The sequence below is a fragment of the Pseudophryne corroboree genome, assembly GCF_028390025.1.
Source record: "Pseudophryne corroboree isolate aPseCor3 chromosome 3 unlocalized genomic scaffold, aPseCor3.hap2 SUPER_3_unloc_6, whole genome shotgun sequence".
Lineage (NCBI taxonomy): Eukaryota > Metazoa > Chordata > Amphibia > Anura > Myobatrachidae > Pseudophryne > Pseudophryne corroboree.
The window spans coordinates 1,932,217-1,947,169 of record NW_026967552.1 but is presented as its reverse complement, the minus strand read 5'-3'; the positions used below and the strand labels follow the sequence as shown (position 1 = coordinate 1,947,169).

Here is a 14,953-nt window from a genome sequence, read left to right as displayed (position 1 = left end):
TGGTAGTGGACCGTTTTAGTAAGATGGCTCATTTTATTGGTCTTCCCCGATTGCCATCTGCCCAGGGATTGGCAGTCTTGTTCCTCCGTCATGTTTTCAGACTCCATGGGTTACCCACTGATATTGTTTCTGACAGGGGTCCACAATTCATTGCACAGTTTTGGAAGTCTTTTTGTGCTTCGTTAAAAATGAAATTATCATTAACCTCCGGTTATCATCCACAATCAAATGGACAGACTGAGCGAGTGAACCAATCCTTAAAACAATATTTGCGTTTGTACTCGGCCAAACTCCAAAATGACTGGTCTGAGTTTCTTCCATTGGCAGAGTTTGCTTATAATAATGCCTGTCATTCCTCCACCAATGTGTCTCCATTTTTTGCAGTTTTTGGTTTCCACCCCAGAGCTAATTCATTTTTCCAACATTCCTCTGTCTCCTCTCTGGCCCTGACCTCTCATCTTAAACTTATTTGGAAAAAAGTGCACATAGCTCTCAGAAAAGCAGCTTTCAGGGAAAAAGATTTTTCGGACAGGTTCCGGCGGCCGTGCACTTTTAGAGTAGGAGACAGGGTGTGGCTGTCGACTCGCAATATCAAACTTCGACAAACCTCAGCCAGATTGGGTCCTAGATTTATTGGACCATTTCTCATTATCAAAAAAGTCAATCCAGTTGCTTTCCGGTTACAGCTACCAAAAACGTTACGGATCGGAAATACCTTCCATTGCTCTTTGCTCAAACCATATGTTTCATCTAGCAGATTTCCTCGTAAAAAACCTCAGGGGAGATCACCAGTTAATGTACAGGGTCAGCAGGAGTTCGTGGTTGAGAAGGTTCTCGATTCCAAGTTGTCCCGGGGTCGGCTCTATTTTTTGGTACATTGGAGAGGTTATGGTCCTGAGGAAAGGTCGTGGGTCCTGGATGAGGACCTTCATGCCCCAAGACTCAAAAGGGCATTTTTTCAAGAATTTCCTCAGAAACCCGGATTTAGGGGTTCCTTGACCCCTCCTCAAGGGGGGGGTACTGTTAGGCGCCGGGGTCCGCCCGTCCGTGCGGCCCGGCGCCTAGCAACTAGGGATGCTGCAGGCAGACAGCCGCCGGCTCCCTAGCAACGTCAGACGCCGGGCGCACGGAGCCGCTCTGACCATAGCAACGGGGACGCCACTGTCAGACCGCGTTCCCCGTTGCTAGGTCTAATTATCAGTGCAGTGTTTTCCTGGCCGTGCAGCATGCAGCTGCACGGCATAAAGATTGATTGTCCTGTCTGGATCCTGATTGGAGGGGTCCTAAATAAAAGCACTCTTTGGACTCCTCTCAGACGCCGGTGATAGCTTCCTGTTTGCCTGATTCTGCTGCAGAGAGAGTTCCCAGTCCCGGTCTGTTCGTTTGTTCCTGTTCTCAGTGATCCTGTACTCGGAAGTTACCATCTGTTCCTGGAGTCTGACCGAGCACCTTTAACATCTGGTGGTGTTCGTGAGTCGCGGCGCAGCCGTGTGTTGCGGCTTGTCCGCTACTATTTATTATTGTGTTTATTTTGAGTTCTGGAGCTTTGCGGAGGATTCCGCTTCCACAAGATCCACTCTGGTGTCCAGCGGTGCCGGATAGGAGTGTCGGATCAGTGGATCCTTGGTTGTCCTTTTCCCTGGCGGCTAGTCCGCACATACCTTGTGATTTAGTTAAGTTAGCTTGTAACCCCTGGCTTGGTTGCTTAGTCAGAGGGCCCCTTGTTATCACCCTGTCTCGGACTTCCCCTTGTCTCCCATTAAGACCTGCGGGGGCATCGGGGTTGGGCAGACATAATCCGCCCTTCGAACGCGGCTGCCATGGGCTCAAGCAACCATAGTCTCGCAGGGGATTTCTGATAACACGGGCGAGACAACGGAGTTAGGGCGCCAGGGGTTACTAGGCTCTCCAGCTCCCACAACCTGTATTTCATTCCTGTACTCAGATCTCTGCCATAAGATCTTCTCCAGTCTGGAGTACAGGAATCGTAACACTGAGGCACGGAGGTGCTGGGAAGCACAGAGATGCTGAGGCACGGAGGTGATGGGAAGCACGAAGATGCTGAGGCACGGAGAAATGGGAGCTCTGGAGATCACCACCACAGTCGCAGCAACGATGATACTCAGGCGCCGGAGCACTGCCCAGCGTCTGAATTTCAACTTCCCGCCAGGGCCTGATTGGTGGAGGTACCAATGACGTCACCCGCACCTCCCGTGGACGTCGAGCGCACACGCTGGCCGGACGGAGCGCTGGATGCCGGGAACCGCCAGCGAGGACGGCCACACGGAGACCCAGCACGCCCGGAGGGGTAAGTATGGAGACCGCAGCGGCGCTATGACAAGGATGAATTCTAAGAACCGCCCGGTCACGGTGAAAAATCAGAAAGGGTGACCGACAGGACAAGGCACCCAAGTCTGAAACCCATCTATCAGAGGCAATAGTCAGTAGAAACAAGACCTTAAGAGTAAGCCATTTAAGGTCTACAGACTCAAGAGGTTCAAATGGAGACTCTTGTAAGGCATCCAAAACAACCGACAAATCCCAAGGAGCCACAAGCGGGACATAGGGGGGTTGAGTCCGCAAAACACCCTGAGGGAATGTATGAACATCAGGCAGAGTCGCAAGTTCTCTCTGAAACCATATCGACAAGGCAGAAATATGAACTTTGAGAGAGGCCAGATGAAGGCCTAAGTCCAGGCCCTGTTGCAGAAAAGCCAAGAGTTTGGCGGTACTAAACTTGTATGCATCATAATTGTTAGTTGCACACCAAGCAAAATAAGATAAATTCGAGCAGAAGCCGGCTTACGGGACTTCAGTACGGAAGCTTCAAGAAGCATGCCGTCAAAGCCAGCTGGGCCAAATCCTGGTAGACACAAGGGCCCTGAACGACGAGGTCTGGGCACTGCGGAAGCAGAAGAGAACACTATCGATAGACACTGCAGGTCTGAGAACCAATGCCGTCTGGGCCGCGCCGGAGCGATTAGAAGTAGTATTCCTCCTTCTTGCTTGAACTTCCTTATCACCCTGGGCAGAAGAGACACCGGAGGAAACACGTACGGCAGCCGAAAAATCCATGGAATTGCCAGTGCGTCCACGAATGCTGCTTGAGGATCACTTGTCCTTGTTCCGAAGACCGTAACCTTTTGATTGTGTCGAGACGCCATCAGGTCTACATCTGGTAGACCCCACTGTTCCACGAGGAGTTGAAAGACCTCCAGATGAAGGTTCCACTCTCCAGCATGTACGTCCTGACGACTGAGGAAGTCCGCTTCCCAGTCCAGGACCCCCGGAATGAACACTGCCGATAGGGCTGGTAGATGGCGTACCGCCCAACGAAGAATCTTTGACCCTTCCATCATTGCTTAGCAGCTTCGGGTGTTGCCTTGATGATTTATGTACGCCACCGTGGTGGCGTTGTCCGACTGTACCTGAACAGGCTTGTTCTGTACTAGAGGCAGGGCCAGTGTCAATGCATTGAACACTGCCCGCAATAACAGAATGTTTATCGGGAGGAGAGATTCCTCCCTGGTCCACCGACCCTGAAGAGAGTGTTGCTCCAACACGGTGCCCCAACCCTGCAGACTGGCATCCGTCGTCAGAAGGACCCAGTTGGAGAACCAGAATGGATGACCCCTGCTCAGTTGTTAGTCCTGCAGCCACCAAGTCAGTGACAGACGGACATCCGGAGTCAAGGATATCATGTGAGACCTGATCCGGTGAGGTAGGCCGTCCCACTCGGCGAGAATTAACATCTGTAGAGGGCGGGAATGAAATTGAGCGTACTCCACCATGTCGAAAGCTGACACCAAGAGGCCTAGTACTTGCATCGCCGAGTGTATCGACACACGTGGGCGAGAGAGGAAGCATCTTATCTTCTCCGGAGACAAAAACAACCGCTGGATGTTGATGTCCAACTGCTCCCAGGTGCACCATGCTCTAAGCAGGAACCAGGGAAGACTTCTTCCAGTTGATGAGCCACCCGAGAATTTGCAGAAGAGCGAAGAGTGTCCATACGGACTTTGGAGACTTTCACAAATTTATTCAAAGACTTGAGGTTGAGAATGGGCAGAGAAGATCCATTCGGTTTAGGGACTAGGAACAGCGTTGAATAGTACCCCCTGCCTCTCTGAGTCAGAGGTACTGGCACTACCACTCCCATGTCCAGGAGGGATTGTACCACCAGATGGAGAGTCTTTGCTTTTATCGGATCCGATGGGGAGTTTGTTGAGCAAAAATGGCGAGGGGGACGTTTCTTGAAAGAGATGGTGTATCCGTGAGTGACGACTTCCCTTACCCAGGCGTCCGAAGTGGTCTGTAACCATACATGAGGAAACCGTAGAAGTCGGCCTCCCACCCTGGGATTCCCCAGAGGGAGGCCCGCCCAGTCATGCAGCAGGCTTGTCTGTTTTGTCAGCAGGCTGACGGGCAGCCCAGGTATGTTTAGGTTTGGGCTTAGTGGATTTGGAAGTGCGAGCCTGTTTTGGGTACGCCTGACCCTTTGCTTTACCTGGAGGTCGAAAGGAATGAAAGGAAGTACTCTTAGCCTTCGGGGCCGAAGGAGTAGTACTGGGCAGACATGCAGTCTTAACAGACGCTAAGTCAGCGACAATCTTGTTGCGATCTTCCCCAAAAAGAATGTTTCCCTTAAAAGGGATGACCTCCAAGGTCTTTTTCAAGTCCAGATCTACCTCCCAGGACCGCAACCAGAGGATCTGGCGAGCCAGAATATACGTAGTAGACGCTTTGGCCGATAGGATACCTGCATCCGATGCCACCTCTTGAATATAATGAGAGACTTTAACAATGTATGAAAGACACTGTCTAGCATTATCAGGAAAATTAGACGGTAGCTCCGCTTCTACTTCCTGAACCCAGGCCTCCATAGCTTCAGCAGCCAAAGAGGCCACAATAGTAGGACTATGCACAGCTCCAGCCAGAGTGTAAATGGACTTAAAGCAACCCTCCACACGTTTATCCGTCGGTTCCTTCAGAGAGGTGACGGTAGTTACAGGCAGAGCAGATGATACCACCAAACGTGCAACCTTTGAGTCCACCGGCGGCGTTGTTTCCCAATTTTTGGTTAACTCTACAGCGAGGGGATAACGAGCCAGTATCTTCTTAGACAGAGAAAATATCTTACCAGGATATTCCCAGAATTCCTGACGTATGTCAACTAAATGGTCAGAATGTGGTAAAACTAACTTAGTAACCTTCGGACGCTTAAACTTATCTGGTTTCTTAGAGGTAGCTGGGGGTTCGTCATCATCATCAATTTGAAGAATTAGCCGTATAGCCTCCAAGAGGTCAGGAACATCCACTTGGGTCAGGGATTCCCCATCAGAAGAATCTGCGTCAGTGTCTGAGGGATCAGTGTATGCGCCATCTTCATCAGATGAAGTATCTGTAACATATGTGGATTGTGAGGATGTAAGGGCCCGCTTAGAGGACAATTTGGACTTAGGCGGGCGAGGGTTAGGATTTTGCTTGGCCAAAGACTGATTTAATTGCTGTAACTGAGAGGACAGAGCATCTGCCCATGCTGGATTAACAGCAGGGACAATATGTGGCTGTAATGGCACAGGAGGTCCCATAGGGGGCGCAAGCCTAGTTACCAGCATAGTCAGTAAATTAGAGAATGTAGCACACGGTGTGTCAGCAGTTACATCCGTGGCATGAGCACTGCAGGACACAGGGTCTGCCACCGAACCCTCACTCTGACAAGCTGAGATTATATGAAAGCGGTACCCTAGGGTGGAATAGTACAATAAAGCAGACAGAAAACCTAACAAAAATCCCCCCGGATAGTGTGACTACAGGCAGAGCACACACGGAGGATTTAAGAGGTAACTGGTGACTGTAATACACAGAGAAAATACCAAAAAAAGTACATCCTGTGATAACCACTATATTATATGATAACCCTGATGCACTTAGCCCCTTCAGGGTACAGAATATAGGGATAGCAGTAGATTTGAGATACACTGAATAGAAATCACACAGCAGCTATTGGCACACACAGTCACATGTACAATGCAGAAATTTTCACAAATATCAATAAAACTGCACTGGACTAGCAATACTGCAGTAACTGCACAACACAAGTAAAGCTAATTAGGTATATAGATATAGCAATGCACAGTAAACACTGGCCGTATATCACAGGGTACTTGTACTAAATATCCCTGTAGTAATGCACTTGTTCTTAACTAACACTGTCTAAAGACATGTAGAATACTTAAGTGCCCTGTAAATGCACAGCGCTCATGAGACAGGCGGCTTTACAGAGGAGACATTGCCCAGCAGTCCCAGAATCAGCGCAGCTCTGTGTAATGGCGCCCAAACGCTGACAGGGAGTGAGGGAGACAGAGAGATGCAGCTCCGGGGCGGGAACATTAGCAGTAAATGGCACCTTGGGGCTGGGGGAGGGGCTACAGGTCAGAGCCTTATCCCCTTGCTGGACTTCACCACCAGTACTGCGGGCCTTAAAGAAATGGATTATTGCAAAAATCCGACCTGTGCCCTTGCCCTGGTGGTCTAGTGGGGTCCCTGCATGGCCACAGTGTCCACGCCAGCACGCGAGGTCTGCCTCCCAAAGACTGCGCCGGATCGCGGTTTGCAGATGGTCCCGCCTGCAGGACCCTCTTACCTCCTCCTTTCAGCGGCCACGCGATCCCGGAGAACAGCGGTGATGTGAGTGTGCCCTTATAAGAGAACCGGAGCCTCCGCTGTAAGTACCCAGCAACCAGGGCAGGGGAGTGTACAGCGCCACTGGGAGGTGAGGGAGCCGCAGCACCATATGTCAGAATGACCTATAGCACTCAAGTGCCCGTGCTGCGGCTTTTTCTTCACTTGAAAGCTCTTTTCAGGGCTGCGCAGCGCAGCCTTCCCTGTTGTGAGCCTGCACTGCAGGCACCAACTTACAAGCTGAGCTCCTGTGCATGGAGGCGGGGATATAGAGGAGACGGCACTGTGCATCTTGGGAACAGTCAAAGCTTTTAGCCTGTTGGTGCCTCGGATCAAGATCCAACTCTACACCCAATGTTATCCCTGTGGAACCCCAGTGTACCCCGCTGCAGAAAATAAGACTTCTCATATTCCTCTGACACTGTATTAGGAATATGCAGAACATCTCTGATAGCCTCTATAAGAGCCAATATTCCCTGTGACAGAGCAGCATCCCCCACTCTGAGTCCACCTCACCCTCCTCCATATCTGACCTGTCAGCGTCAGAGTCATACTGCAGGATATGGGCCAGAGATCGCTTTGGCGGACAAATGGGAGGAGATCGAGATGCCGTCCTGGGGACTGAGTCTCTGTTCATAAACTCATCCACAATCTGTTTTAAGTATTGCGTCTCTTTCTCACTGTGGGACAATTTTGTAGAAAGAGTTGAGATCATTCCCTTAAGAGAACTAACCCATTCCGGTTCAGCCCCGTAAGTCTGTGAACCCTGAGTACCCAGTAGTGAGCTCCCTGGTGAAGAGGAACACACACACACACACACACACACACACACACACACACACAGGAAAGGTTAAGCACAATTAACCCACAAAGAGGCCTTCAGGAAGACAAAGAGTTGTCTGGAGCCAGCCCCCACCGTGCCCTTATCGCTAATGCCAAGCTTAGCCAGTGTCGCAGGCAAAGTACCTAGATTAGCTATGACCCCCTGGTACCGCTGAGGTAATCTGGAGTCACACTGGAGGAGCATCGCATCCCTGTCCTGTCAGCGTCTGTGCCCACTGCATAGAGAAAATGGTGCTGGTGCGCTGCTGGATCCTCTCAAAGTGAAGCACCGCCCCTTCAATGGCATGCGGTCTTCCCCCATTTTTTTATACTGGCTGAGGAATCGGGTGCTTAAAATGAAGAGAACCGTTTTAAGACTTGTGCCAGTATGGGTACTGTGTACAGTGTACGGGGACGCAGCGTGTACTGTGTCTGCAGACGCATTCTGCCCCATTTAGAATCCGTGCGTCTCCATACTCTCATGCCGCCATAATGGACAGCGCCCCGCTAGCCGGGGCGCCGGCTCAGTATTCACCACTCCTCATTCTTCAGGCTCTGTTAGGGGTGGCGGCGTGCTGCAGGACTGTACGCCCGACGAGGTGGGCTTAGGAATAGATAGGTCCTCCAGAAGCTACACCAGAGAGTGTGGGGAGGTGACTGGTTAGATCTCTGGGCTGGTAACACACAGTGACATGATGTGAGGGGGAGAGCAGGAGTATAATAGGGGCTGATGGCTCCTGATGTATGATATACACCAGAGAGTGTGGGGAGGAGACTGGTCAGATCTCTGGGCTGGTAACACAGTGACATGATGTGAGAGGGAGAGCAGGAGTATAATAGGGGCTGATGGCTCCTGATGTAAGAGATACACCAGAGAGTGTGGGGAGGAGACTGGTCAGATCTCTGGGCTGGTAACACACAGTGACATGATGTGAGGGGGAGAGCAGGAGTATAATAGAGGCTGATGCCTCCTGATGTATGAGATACACCAGAGCGTGTGGGGAGGAGACTGGTCAGATCTCTGGGCTGGTAACACACAGTGACATGATGTGAGGGGGAGAGCAGGAGTATAATAGGGGCTGATGGCTCCTGATGTATGAGATACACCAGAGAGTGTGGGGAGGAGACTGGTCAGATCTCTGGGCTGGTAACACACAGTGACATGATGTGAGGAGAGCAGGAGTATAATAGGGGCTGATGGCTCCTGATGTATGAGATACACCAGAGAGTGTGGGGAGGAGACTGGTCAGATCTCTGGACTGGTAACACACAGTGGTATGATGTGAGGGGGAGAGCAGGAGTATAATAGGGGCTGATGGCTTCTGATGTATGAGATACACCAGAGAGTGTGGGGAGGACACTGGTTAGATCTCTGGGCTGGTAACACACAGTGACATGATGTGAGGGGGAGAGCAGGAGTATAATAGGGGCTGATGCCTCTTGATGTATGAGATACACCAGAGAGTGTGGGAGGAGACTGGTCAGATCTCTGGGCTGGTAACACAGTGACATGATGTGAGGGGGAGAGCAGGAGTATAATAGGGGCTGATGGCTCCTGATGTATGAGATACACCAGAGAGTGTGGGGAGGAGACTGGTCAGATCTCTGGGCTGGTAACACACAGTGACATGATGTGAGGGGGAGAGCAGGAGTATAATAGGGGCTGATGCCTCTTGATGTATGAGATACACCAGAGAGTGTGGGGAGGAGACTGGTCAGATTTCTGGGTGGGTAACACACAGTGACATGATGTGAGGGGGAGAGCAGGAGTATAATAGGGGCTGATGTCTCTTGATGTATGAGATACACCAGATAGTGTGGGGAGGAGACTGGTCAGATCTCTGGGCTGGTAACACACAGTGACATGATGTGAGGGGAGAGCAGGAGTATAATAGGGTTTGATGGCTCCTGATGTATGAGATACACCAGAGAGTGTGGGGAGGAGACTGGTCAGATATCTGGGCTGGTAACACACAGTGACATGATGTGAGGGGCAGAGCAGGAGTATAATAGGGTCTGATGGCTCCTGATGTATGAGATACACCAGAGTGTGTGGGGAGGAGACTGGTCAGATCTCTGGGCTGGTAACACACAGTGACATGATGTGAGGGGGAGAGCATAAGTATAATAGGGGCTGATGGCCCCTGATGTATGAGATACACCAGAGAGTGTGGGAAGGAGACTAGTCAGATCTCTGGGCTGGTAACACACAGTGACATGATGTGAGGGGGAGAGCAAAAGTATAATAGGGGCTGATGGCTACTGATGTATGAGATACACCAGAGAGTGTGGGGAGGAGACTGGTCAGATCTCTGGGCTGGTAACACAGTGACATGATGTGAGGGGGAGAGCAGGAGTATAATAGGGGCTGATGGCTCCTGATGTATGAGATACACCAGAGAGTGTGGGGAGTAGACTGGTCAGATCTCTGGGCTGGTAACACACAGTGACATGATGTGAGGGGGAGAGCAAAAGTATAATAGGGGCTGATGCCTCCTGACTCCCTCACAGGGCAGATACATTTCCCTCATTAGTTTGTACTGACAGAGGAGGGTGTAGGATAAGAGATTGCTGTAGTGACTGAGCAATGAGAATATGTGACTTCTGTAATAAGTGTTTATTACTCACCTGTGCTGATATCTGTAGGGATCTCCTCCTCCTTACACTGCTGATCACCCCTCACATACGTCTCTTCTTCTCCCTCTAGATCTTCTGCCTTTATACCAGTCACATACGTCTCTTCTTCTCCCTCTATATCTTCTGCCTTTATATCAGTCACATACTTCTCTTCTTCTCTCTCTATATCTTCTGCCTTTATATCAGTCACATACGTCTCTTCTTCTCCCTCTATATCTTCTGCCTTTATATCAGTCACATACATCTCTTCTTCTCCCTCTATATCTTCTGCCTTTATATCAGTCACATACGTCTCTTCTTCTCCCTCTATATCTTCTGCCTTTATATCAGTCACATACGTCTCTTCTTCTCCCTCTATATCTTCTGCCTTTATATCAGTCACATACGTCTCTTCTTCTCCCTCTATATCTTCTGCCTTTATATCAGTCACATACGTCTCTTCTTCTCCCTCTATATCTTCTGCCTTTATATCAGTCACATACGTCTCTTCTTCTCCCTCTATATAATCTGTTTTAATATCAGACAGACGTTCTACCTAAAAATCAAAAAATAAAACACAAACACTATAATGACATTTGCATACAGTCTAATTAAACTGAGGTGAAACAGTATAATATCAGTGTATAAGACACACAGATCCTCTACAGATCATATAGTGACAGTCACTTTGGTATATTGGTGAGACCCTAAATCCCACCTACCTGATCCTCCTGTGGGATCCTGTGATTCTCCTCTGTACAATCCTGGGAATACAGAGGACGGGGACATCTCTCTGGGGTATCTCTGTTACTGGGCCCATCTGTAGGAGACACACAGTGACTGAGTACAGTGTATATATGTGATTATCAGATGATGTGTGTATATAGGGGACCCCCATACCTGCTCTCCTCTGTACAATACACGACAGTCTCCTCTTACCCAGTGATGTGAGGGGCCGGTGATTCTCCATCACGTCCTTGTACAGACCCCTGTGTTCCTCTACATACTCCCCCTCCTGCATGGAGACATAGACAGTGACATCCTGACACCTTATAGGAACCAGACACACACAGTGATACAGTCATCACCCAGACACGTCCCTGGTGTTACTGTATAATGTCCAATTCCCAGCAGTCACCTCTCCAGTCATCACCCAGACACGTCCCCTGGTGTTACTGTATAATGTCCTATTCCCAGCAGTCACCTCTCCAGTCATCACCCAGACACATCACCTGGTGTTACTGTATAATGTCCCATTCCCAGCAGTTACCTCTCCAGTCATCACCCAGTCACATCCCCTGGTGTTACTGTATAATGTCCCATTCCCAGCAGTCACCTCTCCAGTCATCACCCAGACACATCACCTGGTGTTACTGTATAATGTCCCATTCCCAGCAGTCACCTCTCCAGTCATCACCCAGACACATCCCCTGGTGATACTGTATAATGTCCCATTCCCAGCAGTCACCTCTACAGTCATCACCCAAACACATCCCCTGGTGTTACTGTATAATGCCCCATTCCCAGCAGTCACCTCTCCAGTCATCACCCAGACACATCCCTTGGTGTTACCGTATTATGACCCATTCCCAGCAGTCACCTCTCCAGTCATCACCCAGACACGTCCCCTGGTGTTACTGTTTAATGTCCCATTCCCAGCAGTCACCTCTCCAGTCATCACCCAGACACGTCCCCTGGTGATACTGTATAATGTCCCATTCCCAGCAGTCACCTCTCCAGTCATCACCCAGACACATCCCCTGGTGTTATTGTATAATGTCCCATTCCCAGCAGTCACCTCTCCAGTCATCACCCAGACACATCTCCTGGTGATACTGTATAATGTCCCATTCCCAGCAGTCACCTCTCCAGTCATCACCCAGACACATCCCTTGGTGATACTGTATAATGTCCCATTCCCAGCAGTCACCTCTCCAGTCATCACCCAGACACATCCCCTGGTGATACTGTATAATGTCCCATTCCCAGCAGTCACCTCTCCAGTCATCACCCAGACACATTCCCTGGTGTTACTGTATAATGTCCCATTCCCAGCAGTCACCTCTCCAGTCATCACCCAGACACATCCCCCGGTGTTACTGTATAATGTCCCATTCCCAGCCGTCACCTCTCCAGTCATCACCCAGACACATCCCCTGGTGTTACTGTATAATGTCCCATTCCCAGCAGTCACCTCTCCAGTCATCACCCAGACACGTCCCCTGGTGATACTGTATAATGTCCCATTCCCAGCAGTCACCTCTCCAGTCATCACCCAGACACATTCCCTGGTGGTACTGTATAATGCTCCATTCCCGGCAGTTACCTCTCCAGTCATCACCCAGACACGTCCCCTGGTGTTACTGTATAATGCCCCATTCCCAGCCGTCACCTCTCCAGTCATCACCCAGACACATCCCCTTGTGTTACTGTATAATGTCCCATTCCCAGCAGTCACCTCTCCAGTCAGCAACTGAACGATCTTGTTGGTGAGTTCCAGGATCTTCTGGTCATTGTGTCTCTCATGTGTCAGTGAGTGAGGTGGAGGCACCGTGATGGGGCTCTGGGTTCTACTCAGTCCTCCTGATAAACGAGGATGGCTGCTGGGTGTCTCACACTCATTGGATGTCTTCTTCGCTATTGTGTAATCCTGTGTAATGGTGGAGACATCAAATATCAATATATACACTCACAGATCCCCTCACCTCCCCAGTCATGTCCCTGAATTATTACTATAGATAGAAGTGATGTCACTGTGACGATCCTAGATCCCCTCACCTCCCCAGTCATGTCCCTGTATTATTACTATAGATTAAAGTGATGTCACTGTGACACTCCCAGATCCCCTCACATTCCCAGTCATGTCCCTGTATTAGTACGATAGATATGTGATGTTATTGTGACGCTCCAAGATCGCCTCACCTCCCCAGTCATTTCCTTGAATTATTACTATAGATATAAGTGATGTCACTGTGACACTCCCAGATACCAAAGATATATAGGTGGAACAGAAAATAGCGCTTGTTGGGGAAGAGCTGCCCAGATGTACTCTAGTGACTCCCAATCACCAAAAGAGCTAATACAAAACAACTGATTTTGAATACACCTTAGGCGCTACCACCTTATACACAGATACCATATAACACTACTGAAGAAATGTCCCATTTCATCAGTAGTGTTATATGGTATCTGTGTATAAGGTGTTAGCGCCTAAGGTGTATTCAAAATCAGTTGTTTTGTATTAACTCCCAGATACCCCCCACCCCCCCAGTCATGTCTCTGTATTATTACTATAGACAAAAGTGACATCACTGTGACGCTCCTAAACCCCTCACCTCCCCAGTCATGTCCCTGTATTATTGCTATAGATATTTGTGACTTCAAAAAGTGATGCACCCAGATCCATTCACCTCCCCAGTCATGTCCCTGTATTATTACTTAAGATAGAAGTGACGTCACTGTGCCACTCCTAGATCCCCTTACATCCCCAGTCATGTCCTTGTATTATTACTATAGATATGAGTGATGTCACTGTGACGCTCCCAGATACCCTCAACTGCCCAGTCATGTCCCTGTATTATTACTATAGATATTAGTGATGTCACTGCGACGATCCGAGATCCTCTCACTCCCCAGTCATGCCCCTGTGTTATTACTATAGATATGTGACATCACTGCTCCGCTCCCAGATCCCCTCACCTCCCCAGTCATGTCCCTGTATTATTACTATAGATATAAGGTCACAGTGATGCTCCCAGATCCTATCACCTCCCCAGTCATGTCACTGTATCATTACAATAGATATAAGTGACATCACTGTGACACTCCCAGATCCCCTCACCTCTCCAATCATGTCCCTGTATTATTACTATAGATATAAGGTCACAGTAATGCTCCCAGATCCCCTCACCTCCCCAGTCATGTCCCTGTATTATTACTATAGATATAAGGTCATTGAGACGCTCCCAGATCCACACACCTCCCCAGTCAGCAGGTAGATGATCTCCAGGGTGATATTTATTATTCTCTCAGTCCTGTGACTCCTGTCCTTGTCCATCCTCGGTGAGTCAGAGAGAATACAGAACGTGTGATGTGTAATCAAGAGTCCGTTCCCCACAGCTGGAGTTCCTTGGAATAAATATAATACATAAAATATATTGCACATGTAACATAGTAAATATGGAATAGAGTTGCCATTAAGTCTCCTATTTCCCCACAGCCATAGAGTGCTGGTCAATGTCTCCGAGGTTCCTGTGACCCAGCCCCATAAGGCTGTACTGCATTGTGGGCCTGATCTAGAGTGTAGCGCTATTGTGGGTGGAGTCACAACGAACTGATGTTCGGTACACCGCTCATGTGCAGGACCCGTACGGAGCATGTGCTCTATGTGTCCTGAGTTGTCAGACGAGTATGGCTGCAGCCATGAAGTGGTGTAAGGGTGAGAAATGGTTGTGAAGGGACAGGGTCTCCTGAGGGAAATTTCATGGCCTCATTCATGGAGCTGCGGCGTACAGTCTCCGTGACCTCAGGATTCACAGATCCAGCCGATGGTGTAGCAAAGGTGTCAGGAGACAGGCAGGGGAAAGGCGGCAGGAGACAGGCAGGGGAAAGGTGGCAGGAGACAGGCAGGTGGACAGCAGGTGTGGGGGTGGCAGGAGACAGGCAGGTGAAAGGCGACAGGAGACAGGCAGGTGGGCAGCAGGGTGGGGGTGGCAGGAGACAGGTAGGTGGGCAGCAGGGTGGTGGTGGCAGGAGACAGGCAGGGGAAGGCGACAGGAGACAGGCAGGTGGGCAGCAGGGTGGGGGTGGCAAGAGACAGGCAGGGGAAAGG

General features: G+C 49.8%; 2 protein-coding genes across 2 annotated transcripts in view; one reads left to right on the top strand and one right to left on the bottom strand.

Moving 5' to 3' along the window:
- Positions 1-14,953, bottom strand: part of LOC134984503 (zinc finger protein 585A-like) — a 593,603-nt gene that overhangs the window by 223,065 nt on the left and 355,585 nt on the right. The gene's annotated exons all lie outside the window — the stretch shown is intronic.
- The window catches only part of LOC134984505 (zinc finger protein 260-like), a 123,020-nt gene that overhangs the window by 60,450 nt on the left and 47,617 nt on the right, over positions 1-14,953 (top strand). The gene's annotated exons all lie outside the window — the stretch shown is intronic.